Below are 13,327 nucleotides of genomic sequence, written 5' to 3' on the forward strand. Positions count from 1 at the left end.
GAAACCTAAGAGTCCTGGCTCCCAGCTGCTTGCCTGACAGGAAGTTGTGCAGCCCAAAGACCTTTGGTAACAGCCTATCTAATCACCACATCCCCACTAAACTTTTCCATTTAGTCAAATTAGCATTTTTGACCAAAACATATTTTGTCAGAAAATTTCCGTGAGCTGTAGCTACTACCACAACACAACACATAAGTAATGGTTATTAATAATAAAAAAGTATTTTCTCATCTGCAGCCAAGTCACAGGAAAGAGAAAAGTGTATAAATGTTACAGAGCCTCAAATCCCCATTAAACTGTTGCATCCAGCCATATCAAAGCTCCAAACTCTGTGGATACATATGTCAACTGATCACCTGTGGCTGGCCCACTCCAGCTGACTCAGGCTCCTGGGGGTTGTGGTAAATAAAGTGGGTAGATAGGTCCCTTTAATGGACACCCACCCAGCCAGTTAGCTGTAAAATCCCTCTTGGTAGCTGTTCTTTACTTGCTTTACCTGTAAAAGGTTAAAAAGTCCCTCAGGTAAAGAGGGGGGAAAAGTGTGCACCTGACCAAAAGAGCCAATGGGAAGGCTAGAACTTTTTTAAAATGGGGAAAGAAACTTTCCTTTTGTCTCTTGTGTCTCTCTGGGAAAGAAGGGAACAGAGGGCAGCAGGAATGCTGTATAAGGCTTGAATCAGGTATGAAAATTCATCAGATCATACCTAGAATTACTTATTTGAAACCACCCAAATATGGAAGTAAATTTGATGCAATCAGGTTTATTTCTGTTTATTTTTTAAGGCTTGTGAATCTTCTCTGTGCTAACCCCAGAAGGTTTTGTTTGCTTGTAACCTTTAAGCTGAACCCCCCAAGAAAGCTATTTTGGGTGCTTAATTTTTGGAATTGCTCTTTTACAAACTAGCAAAAGTTTAAGTTCCAGATGTATTTTCTTTCTTTTTGTTTTTAATAAAATTTCCCTTTTTTAATAACAGTATTGGATTTTTGGTGTCCTAAGAGGTTTGTGCATGTTGTTTGATTAGCCGGTAGTTGCAGCTAATTTCCTTTGTTTTCTGTTACAGCTCTTGCAGGGGGGAGAATGAAAGGGCTTGGGGTTACCCTACAGGGAGGAATTCCCAAGTGCTCCCTCCTGGGTTCAAAAGGGTGTTGTTGGTTTTTTTTTGCATTTGGGTGGTGGCAGCATTAACCAAGCCAAGGTCAGAGAAAAGCTGTAACCTTGGGAGTGTAATACAAGCCTGGAGTGGCAAGTATTAATTTTTAGAGTCCTTGCAGTGCCCCCTCCTTCTGCACTCAGAGTGGGGATTCAGCCTTGACAGGGGTCCTGGCTGTAAAACTGTGGTGTAAACATTCAGGTTCAAGGTCAAGCCTGAATTCTGGGACTTGACAAGGAGGGAGGGTCCCAGAGCCCAGGCTCCAGCCTGAGCTTGAATGTCTATGCTAGTTTTACATCCCTGCAGCTTGTGAACCCAAGTCAGCTGACATGGACCAGCCATGGAAGTGTAACTGCCATGTAGACATACTGTTAGAGACACTTCTTTGGTAGTGTTCTCTCTCTCAATTACAACCACTGCTCCCCAGCCCAGTGCTTGCCACAAAGTGTCATAAAGGTGAGATGAAAAACTTTTCACCCCTGACTACAACTTTGGGGGTGGGGGAGGAGGCTCGAGAGGGCAGCCTAGGGGGGTACCCTGGGTGCTCGGGCGTAGGGTTGGTGGAGCTGGGACAGGCTCCGTATCTGGCTCCTGGGAAGCAGTGACCCTAGCTCCATGTGCTGCCTCTGCTCTACTCTGCCCCAAGCCCCGGTTCTGCAGCTGCCTTTGTCTGGGAACCATGGCCAACAGGAGCTGTTGGAGTGGTGCCTGGCGGTGAAGGCAGCATATGAAGCTAGGAGCTGAAGGAGGAGAACTGCTGTTGCGCTTCCGGAGAGCTCCTCCTTCCACCTCCCCACCCCTCTCCAGTAAGCACTGTTGGATGAAAACTTGTGTGTTGTGTCCTCTATGATGTGTTAGTACTGTTTGTTTTAATAGTTGTGACAATTGTTCAATGTTGGGGTAAAGTTATGTCTCTTGGACATTTTCGCGCACTTTGTGCTAAGGGTGGAAAAAGCTGACAGACTTTCATGTGAAATCCAGTCCCAGCTGGCGTCGCTGTGGAACTTTGGCGTCCTGGTGCTTTTAAAAAGGATTCCGTGACTGTTAGCTGTCTCTGTCCATCTGGGAGGCAGTTGAGTGTGGTTCCTTTGTGCAGCAAGAGACCAGCGTTATCAAGGAGGGTGTATACCCTCTAACTGAACTTCTACGTCTGGTATCCTGCATATCCAGAGTCACCAGTTTACCTGGATCCGGATCCAGTTCGATCCTGTGTTCCTCTTGCCTCAGTCCAAAATATGTCGTCAGGCGATTTAAGGTCCAGGCCCTCTGAACACCAGCTATGAAAAAAACAGCATTTTAACATCATCTGCCCAGAAGCCTCTGACAAAGCAGAGTATTGGGATGTTTTGGTTTCCTTTATTTTACTCTGTTACCATGAGAGAGGTATTTGGGGCCCAGGTTTAATACCCATAGGGGCAACCACAATCGTTTGTTAATCTGTTTATGGTTAACAGTTTTCCCCTTTTCTATCTTTGTTGCTCTTCCCAAATAAAGCTCTTAGAAAATGCAAACAGTTTGTTTCTCTCCTCTTCTTTCCTTGCATACAACATACGTAGATGGGAGGAGTGGACTGGACAGATACTTCACAAGCGACAGCCCTGAGCGCCCTCCACCACCAGCTTCTGCTGTTGGGGGGCAGAGGACCCGAGATCGCCCCAGCAGCGACTAGTGCGCCTGACCCAGGGGCTGCCCGAGCTGTTCAGGTGACCCCTGAGCCAGGCACACCCACCAATGCAGAAGTCACAGAGATCACGGAAAGTCATGGAATCTGTGACTTCTGTGACCTCCGTGACAAACACGGAGCCTTAGCCATGACTCAGTGCTATAGGGAAGGGAGTACAGGGGGTCCCCACTATACATCTGGGTTGCGTTCCTGAAAAGGGTGATGGATATCAAAATGATGGATATTGGGGAATTTTTCCCCATAAGAAATAATGGCCTGCCCCATCTCTTCCCATCCACTTCCATCCCTGCCTCGCCTCTTCCTGCCCAGTTCTTCCCCCTCCTCTGAGCACACCCCATCCCTGTTACTCCTCCTCCCTCCAGCGCCACCTGAATGCCGGGGGAAGCACCCACAGAAAAGCCACACAAAAGGTGAAGCGATGGATGTGCATTAGGACCAACATGAAGGCAGAACACCCTATTGGCGAGTGACGGATATGTGAAATGATGGATTAAGGGGAGGCATATACTGTGTCTTGACATTCCTCCAGTATGCGAGCTTCACACTCCTTTAGAGTCCCATGCATTCTCTCCACTATCCGATTTCCTTGAGGATGGTACACAGGAGATTTATAAAGTACTGCACCAATATGCATGAGAGAGCCTTCACACTGGCTTAATACAAAAGGTGCCGCATGATCTGATACAAGGCTCTTTAGTAGGCCAAACATCACAAATGAAGTGGTTAGGCAAGAAACGAGCTCCTGTGAGGTACCTTGTGAAATTCTGAATACAAAGGTAAGGTAAATAATAGTCTATACCAGTCAACAGTGTGTAGCCATGCAGTGCAGTTGAGGGGCCAGTAATACCCACTGCAATTCTCTGCCATGGTCTGTCTACGACTACCAGTTTCAAAAGGTCCAAAGGAGCAGTAGGTGTGTGCACTGGGCAGTGTAACATGTTTTTGTATATTAAATAGAGATTAAAAGTGTTTTGTGCTTTAAAATAAGTTATACTTTATGCCTTTACATTTGGTTAAGGTATATGACCATGTATTGGCTATAGAGTCTGAAATTCAGAATTGTGTGCCTGCCAAACAACAGCTTGACTCCATCTTTGTTTAGCTTCTTGTTGAAGTTTTCGTGCCCTTTTGGAACTTTGGTGAGAAAGGCAGTTAACGATCAGCACAGAACTGGTTCAAACAAGTTCCAGCAGGGGAGCTGCTAGTTCTACCTCAAACCTTGACGTGCTTGTGCCTATTTAAACTCTGAGCACCTGCTGCCTAGTTGCTGTCCATCCTAGGGGCAGCCACGGTACTGTTGCGCTTGTGCGGCAACATGGACCAGAAGATCATCACCTGCAAAGTAAAGGAAGACATCAGCATTAAGAACTATGACTGTGCTTACCAATCTCTGAATTCCACATCATTTCGGAGAAAAGTATAGATTGGGTGATTGCAGAGCCAGGCCTCTCTTCAGCATCAGCAGATCCTGTTGATCTCCCGCTAAGAAGCGGTTGAGACCCAGGGTCTGTCAGTTACCTGTGACAATGGTGTTTTACCAGCTATTGCCTATCAACACCTAGAAATGGTGCAGTATCTGGGGTATTTTTGTTTGTTTATTGCCAAACAAACCTATTTGGGTACCTATTTGGTTGGGCCTGGGTTTTAAACCCAAAGTGTCAAACCACATCTCACTGTTGTTTGTTATTAAGTTATCTGTTCAGATAAAAGCTGTTATTTGTTTATTTTATTCTTCTCTCTTCTTTATCCATTTGCATCGTGGGATAGGAAGGTACACTATCTTTCCCTTCTAACCACCAGGTGATAGATAAGGGTCCAAGATCCTGCTAATTAGCTGCAAGATATAGATGGCCTATACCATCCTCACCAACATAGTTAATGTTGCAGGATTAACAGCAGTGTCAGCATGTCTTCATGTGATGCTCAATGTCTGAATGCAGCCCTCACCACTAAGCATATCTGTGCAGAAGTTCCTTCAGCTTCGTAACTCCTTCATGACCCACATCCAGGACTATTTGTTGCAACACAGCTGGGATGATCACCAGGGTTCCTCTACATAAGATATGTAAAGTAGCACATGTGTTTGCCATGAGCTTGGAATGAATTTTTGGAATGTAGACAAAGTTCTCTTAAGGACTGGGTGCATTTGTTCCACTTGTACAGCACAGATCACCTTGCACATGTCAGGATCTTGAAGAGTGGTGTCACTGGTCCACCCTAAGTCAAGTAGTTAAGATTGGCCTATCTTTCAGGAGCAGAAACTAAAAAAAATGGAGTCGTTGATAGCAGTATCTCCCAAAAGGCATGCTAAAAGTCAGTAACCCGCTTGGGGGGGTGGGGCAAGTGGTCGAGAATCCCTTCCCTGGCTAGAGGCTTCTTTTTAATTTTTACTCACCCAGCAGCGCTCTGGGTCTTTGCCGGTGGGTCCTTCACTCGCTCCGGGTCTTCAGCAGCAGGTCCTTCCTTCAGTGCCACCGAAGATCCGGAGCAAGTGAAGGACCTGCTACTGAAGACTAGGAGTGCTGCCCGGTGAGTACAAGCCCCACGTGTTTTTTACGTGTGTTTTCTTTTTTTTTAGTCATCCCTGCTGGGGCCCCGTCATATCTGTTCAAATCGGGCCCCGCACTTCCTAAAGCCGGCCCTGCCTGTGTCTGAGCCATTGAAGTCCTCAAATCATGGTTTAAAGACTTCAAGGTGCAGAGAATCTTCCAGCAAGTGACCCGCACCCCACGCTGCAGAGGAAGGCGAAAAACTCCCAGGGCTTCTGCCAATCTGCCCCAGAGGAAAATTCCTTCTAGAGTTGAGAGGGACTTCTCACCAAATAGAAGTTCTATTGTATATGAGTAAAGGAACAGAATCTGGTCTAGTGAAAGAAAATGGAAGAAGAGCAGAAAAGAAAACACCAGATAAGAAAAGGCAAAAAATACAGACTTTAATAAGTGAATTGTGTTTTAATGTATACTTGCTACCAATGGAACGTTAATGTTTGTTTTTAGGCATATGACAGATTAGCAAGGCATATGTTTTGAAAAATAGTTAGTGGTTTTTGTTTTTTTTTCTGGACTTCATAGAATTAAGTTATAGGAAACCTCTCTAAATCCATGTCAGAGGGTGGACTGGGTCTTTAAGGGTATATCTACACAGCATTTTGGAACCTGCAGAAGTGAGCATCCCAACCCAGGTTGACACACTGAGATTAGCAGGGCTTATGCTAGTGCCCAAAAAATAGTTGTGTACACAGCACTTTGAAGTTGCAGCTTGGGCTCTAAAGCCTAAGGCCGGGGGGCGGGGGCGCTTTATTTGGGGATGGTTGGTATTGTTTGTTAATAAATGCAGATTCCAAGGAGAGTATTATTGGCCATAAGAAAGCCTTTAGCAAAGTCCTTAAGGGGCCCCGAAGAAGTCAGAACAGAGGCAGGGTGCTGTAGAATGACTTTTGGCCATCTAGGGACACTCAAGGGGTGGCTGACCCTGTAACTATCCATGTTTGTATTGAGGAAGATTTATTATTCAAAAAAATCCCATGTCATGCGGGGGAACTGATTCTTTGAGGCACTGAGTGCCCTCATCAGCTTTCTTCAGTGGACTTCCACAGTCCGTGGTTTTTCAGTGAAACTTCACCTCCCATTGGTGTCAGAGACATTCAGCACATGACTGGATCAGGTGCTTTGACAATTTTATTTTTGTTGTAGTGAGGCACAGCTCTACTATCAGTCACCGATTAATACTTCTTAAACTATCATTAAATGTGCTGATGTCAAAAGAAATTCTGTGACTTAGCCTCAAATAAATACTTCTGTTTAGTTTTTATCTATGGTACGTGTGAAACCATCTAATTCATAAATATCAAACAGCAATAGAGTTAGCAGAAAATAAGAACACAGCAAGGAATCCTTTATGTTACACTGAATGTAATCAGTCTTGGCGAGTTTTCACCAAATCATCTGAGAAGAAAGGCTCCTCTAGTGGGTCATCTAGTCTGTATTCCTGCATCATGTCAGGATTGATTCCATTATTGTTAAATCATATTCCATATATTGATGTATAGTCTCACCAAGAAGCTTATTTAACAACTTGTCTTGGAAGTTTGTTCCACTGCCCAGCCATTCATATATTTATAGTTTTCCCCAATATTTAACATTTTCCTAAATGCAGCTTGTCTGTTATTTCTGCATGTGCAAGGTCACACCGCATGCTCTACAAAATGGTGTCCTCTGCACAGTGTGACTTGTGAGGCCATGTTGTGTGCAGGATGCTATTTTGTAGTGCAAAATGGAGTCCTCCGTGCACTGTGACTTCACATTCACTGTATATGTGAGGTCATACTGTGTGGCGCAAAATGGCATTCTCCGCACACTAGGATTCCTTCAACTCCATCTGCTGATGGCATGGCTCATTTGGGGTTGCCACCCAAAGTTTGGGAACCGCTGGGCTAATTGATATCTTTCAATATTTTCAGACAATTTTATGTCTCCATTTTATCTGCTTCCTCTGGACAAAGCATGCCTAGTTCTCAGAACTTTACCTCATAGGTCTTATTTTCCAAACTTTGCATTTTTGTTGCTCTCACAGATTATCTCTGTTAATATCTTTATATTATTTTTAAAGATGGAACCCAAAACTCAGTACAGTACTTCAGTTGAGTCCTAACTATTGTCTAAAAGAGTTGAATACTTACTGTGCGTGTTTACACATTCAACTCCTGTTATGGATGAATGAGCCTTAGCTGCAGTTAAAATGAAAAACTTGAAACTATTTGAAATGATCTTCCTGAAACACATTTCTGACTGACCAAAGTTTTCAGTAAGCATGTGCTAAGCTTTTGTAGAACAGTAATACTCATCTGATATATGCATCCCAACCGTGGCACTCAAGAAGCTGCCCAGACAGCATTCAGGTTCAAATTCACCACCTGTCCACCACCTCTTTTATCCAAAAGTTTATTGAGTTGTGTGTGTCGTGATTAACACATGAGGAGGATATTGTGTGGGCCCTCTGCATGTGGGTGAATTTCACTTTTAATAACTGAGGCCTCAATCCTGTAAATGCATATATATATGCTTAATACATTGCAAACACTTACATAAATACTTGAAGTCAGTGCGATAATTGGGTGCTTATGGTTAAGCATGTGTGTGAATGTTTTCAGGGTCAGGACTTAAGGTGGTTTCTGATGGCCTGAAATATGGATAGTGTCTTCTCTTTCTAAACCACATAGAGAACAGCTTTCAGTAGCCATGCACTGAAACTGTCACTTCTCTGTGCCAAAAGGCATTACATTTCTTTATTTTGAAATCCACTGCTATAACAAAATATGATCTGATTTTTCAGAAGCACAGATTCCAAAATGGGAGCACATATGTTTGCCTGATTAATTCATGGAATCACTGTGATATCATACCTAGTTGTGGGAATTGCATGCATAAATTGCCAATCATTGAAAGAGCATATCGTCACTGAGTGAAAAAGCATGTTGCCACAAGATAAAGGCCTCATCTCACTTCAGCACTGTTCTGCTAACTGGATACAACAATAATTATTTGCATTTCTATTTCCATCTGAAGTTTTCAAAGATCTTCACGCTTCATAACACCCTTTTCATGTATTAATGTTCCCATTTCTGAAAGGCTGAACAGGCAAAGAGAGGATAAGACCCAGGTTTTTCAAAAATGTTCACTGAATTTGGGTGCCTCACCTTTTGAGTGCCCAACTTCAAACACATGGAGTATGATTTTTTCAGAGATGCTGAGTAACTGCAGTTCATATTGACTTCAGCTGGTGTTGTGGATAGTCAACACTTCTAAGCTCAGGGTGCTTTTGTTTGGGTATCTGAAGTGGAGGCATTCAGATTTATTAGAGTCCAGTTTTGAAAGTTTGGTCATCAGTGACTTGCCCAAGGTCCCAGAGGAAGTCTGTGGCAGAGCCAGGTGTGGAACCAAGACACCCTTTCCCCCAGATGTGCTCAAATGACAATACCTCTCTGCGATGCTCTCTCAGGGCACCTAGAACCACAGGCCACTGTGTTAACTCTTCTGCCTCAGCAAGAGAGAGTTTTGTTGGAGCTTAAGCTGTGTTAGCTCCCTTCCATGCTAGTTTGTCTAACTCACCAGCAAGATCCTTGAGACTCTGCCAGTGCAAGCCTTGCGGGTAACATTCATAGGGTTGTCATGTGTCCTGGCAGATGTAGTGATTAGACACCAAAAATCCAGTCACTGCTGGCAGAGGGGGAAGCAACAGCCTGTCACTTGGCCCTGAAGAGGCGGCTCCCACGGCAGCAGGCATGTACAGGCTTGGGTAGCCCCTTTGAGAAGCAGAGTTTGCAGGTCTCCAGGAGAGGACAGAGTGTGGTGGCCCATGGCGAGCAGAGTAAGGGGTTCCCAGCAGGCCTGGAAGATTCCCTGGGAGGGAAGGAATGTGAGCTGCCCTGCCAGCCAGTGCTTCCCCCAGCCGTGCTCTCAGGCCACTCCTGGGCAGGGAAGGGGGCTGCTGGGCAGGCAGCACAGAGGGAGGTGGGAGATAACTTTGCAGGAGGGTTGCGTGCTAGCTCGCCAGCAAGGCTGCCTGGCTGCTCCCATGCAGCTGCAGTGCTCTTCTGACCTGCATTCCCAGGCAGCTTGCTGGAGCTGGGGTTTGCAAGTCCCTTGGGGCTGCTCACATTGGAGTTAAGGCGGGAGAGCAGCAAGTGACAGGGGGAGGGGTAGAGAGGAATGACCTGGGGGTGGGGCCTTATGGGAAAAGGCAGCTTCAGGTTTTCAGAAATTAGAAAGGTGTCAACCCTAAACCCCAGTTCCTGAGTACCCCAAAGATGTCTCTCTACAGTGTCCAATCCTGACTGGACACTTATAAAAATTACTAAAGCTGTTTCCTCCAAAGAGACAGTGTGCACACCAGCCTGTCATGTTAGGTGAGGACCCACATTTTAAACAGCACGGAGATGTTTTATAATAAAACTAAAAATGAGTTTTACTAAAGAACATAGGTTTAAGTGATACTAAACAAGAGGAAAAGGGACAGTGTGATTACGAACAAAATAAAAAAACAACATGCTAAAACTTAACTTTTGCAAGCTACAGTCTTTGCCTAAGCAGCTGTCTCACTTACATCAAACTATCAGCATCTTTAGCTCCTCAGGCAGGAGGATCCACTCTTCACAGAATCAAAGGGTGTTGCCCTCTTCATCGTCTAAGTGGTAGGTAACAAAGGAGTCCCTTTTCTTCTCTCATTTAGGCCAGAAAACCTGGTTGGTCTATGCAGACAAGTAAACCCACATTCCTTTGTTTAGGGGCAGGCTTGTTTATTAACTGCTTCCAAAACATGTTTTCAGAACACATTTCCAGCACCCTGCTAACTCTTCATACACAATCCATGCATACATCACACAATGATATTCATGACCAGCATGTCACCAGTTTTCAAATAATACTTTACAAGCCAGTGTTTGGATAAGTATTCTGACAACAATGTGTTGGGTGTAGTGAGTTTGTCAGACCTGCTGGGATTTATTATTACATAACAGTGTGTCCTTTGCCAGTTGGCATAAAGGGATTCTAGGGTCATGCTCTCATGTCTTGCTTATCTAGAAACACCATTTTAACATATTGGCAAAATCACTTCAATTCAAAATGTTGTTGAGAAGTAGTAATAACTTATTCTAATTTTTTTTAGAGAAAGCAGTACAATCTATTTAATAATTCTGTCAACCAGAAAAGTGTATTAATAAAGCTTATTATCTGAATCAAAAAGACACTACAACAACTGAAAATTAAACTTGAAACTAAAATCTAGAAGTGAAAAGTACATCTTAATTATGAACTGCAGAAATGGCTTGTTGGGCGAATTGTGCAGAGGCAGGAGAATTAGAAATGCAGTATTAATTTTACTAGTATTATAATCTCATGTTCATAGCTAGCTGTAAAAGCTATTAATCAATTGCTCTAACCAATCAAGTGTAAAAGTTTGCAGACTATGAAAATGTTTTATTTTGCCATTAAGCATCATATGTGCTGGAATATTTGTCCAGAGTTATGTGAGTATTGAAACAGCAGAGCAAACTGGTGAAGTAATAAAAATTATCCAACTGCTTAGGCTTTTAAAAATGTGCTACCTGAGTTATTTCACTATCTGACAGAGAACAAGAGATTTGCTAAGCTATTTCCTAGGAAAGTTACCTTAAGGTATAAATAATGGTCACACATTTATGCATATAAATGCTCCTCTGGTCCTGGCACCAAGGAACTGCTCATGGACTTGGACCTGAGAAACAGAAAGCAATACAATAGGAAATGGATATGGTCCTATTCGCACATGGCATTTCCACCAGCATAGAACTTGTATGTATAGTTGGATGATTCCGGAAGGGAAAAGCTTCCTGTGGCAGAGGACTTTTGACTTAGAACTGGATAAGGACTAAGAATCTATTGGGCGGGGTGTAGGGGAGGGGGACAGAGGGAGGGCAGGGAAAGAAGGGCAGGTGAGTGATGAAATGGATTGGGTTGGGAAGCAGAGGGGTTTGGAGTTCCAGCGGGGGAGAAGTATGCCTGGTGAAGAGGGAGCTATTATTGATGGATTTGTAATGCTGTGTAGAGTGCATGTTTTCTCCTTCCTCCTTGGGCTGGCTAATCCTTACAAAAATCCACAGAACTGAATTGCATAGTGTTTGAGTGAAGGGCTCCTACTGCTCTGGGGAAGAGATTGCTGAGAAAACAAACAGTAATACCTCTTCTCCTCCAACACACACAATACTCATTCACACGTACTGGCCAGATCTGACTGGAATTTGTGCCAGTTTCATATCCTTTGTGTCTCATAGCAGAGTAGAAGACACAGCCTGTAATGTGGGACTCAACAATTACTGTCATCTTTGTTTCTTTCTCAAATCCAGGGCTGGAGCACCCATGGGGAAAAAATGGCGGTGGCCCCCTATCTGCTCCCCCATGTTTGCTGCCTGCTGGTGGCCCCACTGATCAGCAACTCCCCCGCCCGCCCGCCCACCGTGATCAGCTGTTTTGTGGCTGGCAGGAGGCTTTGAGAGGGTAGGGGAGGAGTGAGGGCGGAACAGGGCGGGAAGAGTCTGGGCAGGCGTGGAGCAGGGATGGGAAGAGGCAGGGTGGGGGAGGGACCTTGAAGGAAGGGGTGGAGTGGGGGTGGGACCTGGGACAGAGCCAGAGGTCAAGCACCCCAGGCACGTTGGAAAGTCGGCTCCTATGCGCAAATCAAAATCTTTACTGTAAGTGGTATTCTATTAGTATGCCACCCTGACAGACACTAGGGAAGAGTGAATTGCCCATTATTCAGATCCAGAATAAAATACCCATTGCCTTCAATATGAGCCAGATGAGGTTCTGACTGCTGTTGATAAAGTTTCCCCACTCTTAGATTTCAAGAACCTTCCATTCTTTAAAAGAGCTCTATACACTTTTGTGTCTTCATTACTGTAAGATTCTCATATAATTGTGCTCTTGCTGGTGCTGTTGTTGTTGCCATGGTTAAGTCCTCAACATATTTCTCAAAAGGAATTTCTCCCCCAGTAGTGTGTATGTAACAATAAGATTGTTTTTGCTCAAGAGGTTGTAAAGGATAAAGAGGTAGGTATAAAGGAAGATGGCATGTGGTTTCCATTTCTTGGCAGCAGAATATATTGGATAAAAAGAAGTGCTTCAATTTCTCATCTTAAATATTCAATCCCTGTTCAAATTACTGTCAAATATGCAACATGACAAGAAACCTGATTGTTTGGATTTAAATAATTATTCAATGATTTATTACTGCTATCCTTGAGCAAGGCAAAATAGGGGTTCCACAAGTATGATCCAGTGGACTAAGAATCAGAAAATCTGGACTCTGCCACTGAAATAGTTTGACCTTGGTCACTTCACTTCCCCCCAGTTTTTCCATCTGTAAAAAAGGAAGAATGATGATTAGATTCCTTTGGGTACATCTACACTACAGGATTATTCCGATTTTACATAAACCGGTTTTGTAAAACAGATTGTGTAAAGTCGAGTGCACGCAGTCACACAATGCACAATAATTCGGTGGTGTGCGTCCATGTACCAAGGCTAGTGTCGATTTCTGGAGCTTTGCACTGTGGGTAGCTATCCCGTAGCTATCCCATAGTTCCCGCAGTCTCCCCCCACCCATTGGAATTCTGGGTTGAGATCCCAATGCATGATGATGCAAAAACAGTGTCGAGGGTGATTCTGGGTAAATGTCGTCACTCATTCCTTCCTTTGTGAAAGCAACGGCAGACAATCATTTTGCGCCCTTTTTCCCTGGATTGCCCTGGCAGACGCCATAGCATGGCAACCATGGAGCCCATTTTGTCTTTTGTCACGGTCACCATATGCGTACTGGATGCTGCTGACAGAGGCCGTACTGCAGTGCTACACAGCAGCATTCATTTGCCTTTGCAAGCTAGCAGAGACGGTTACCAACCCTTTTGTACCATCTGCCATGCCACTGTAAATTGGCGATGAGATGACGGTTATCAGTC

The sequence above is a fragment of the Chelonoidis abingdonii genome, chromosome 6, assembly GCF_003597395.2.
Source record: "Chelonoidis abingdonii isolate Lonesome George chromosome 6, CheloAbing_2.0, whole genome shotgun sequence".
NCBI lineage: Eukaryota > Metazoa > Chordata > Testudines > Testudinidae > Chelonoidis > Chelonoidis abingdonii.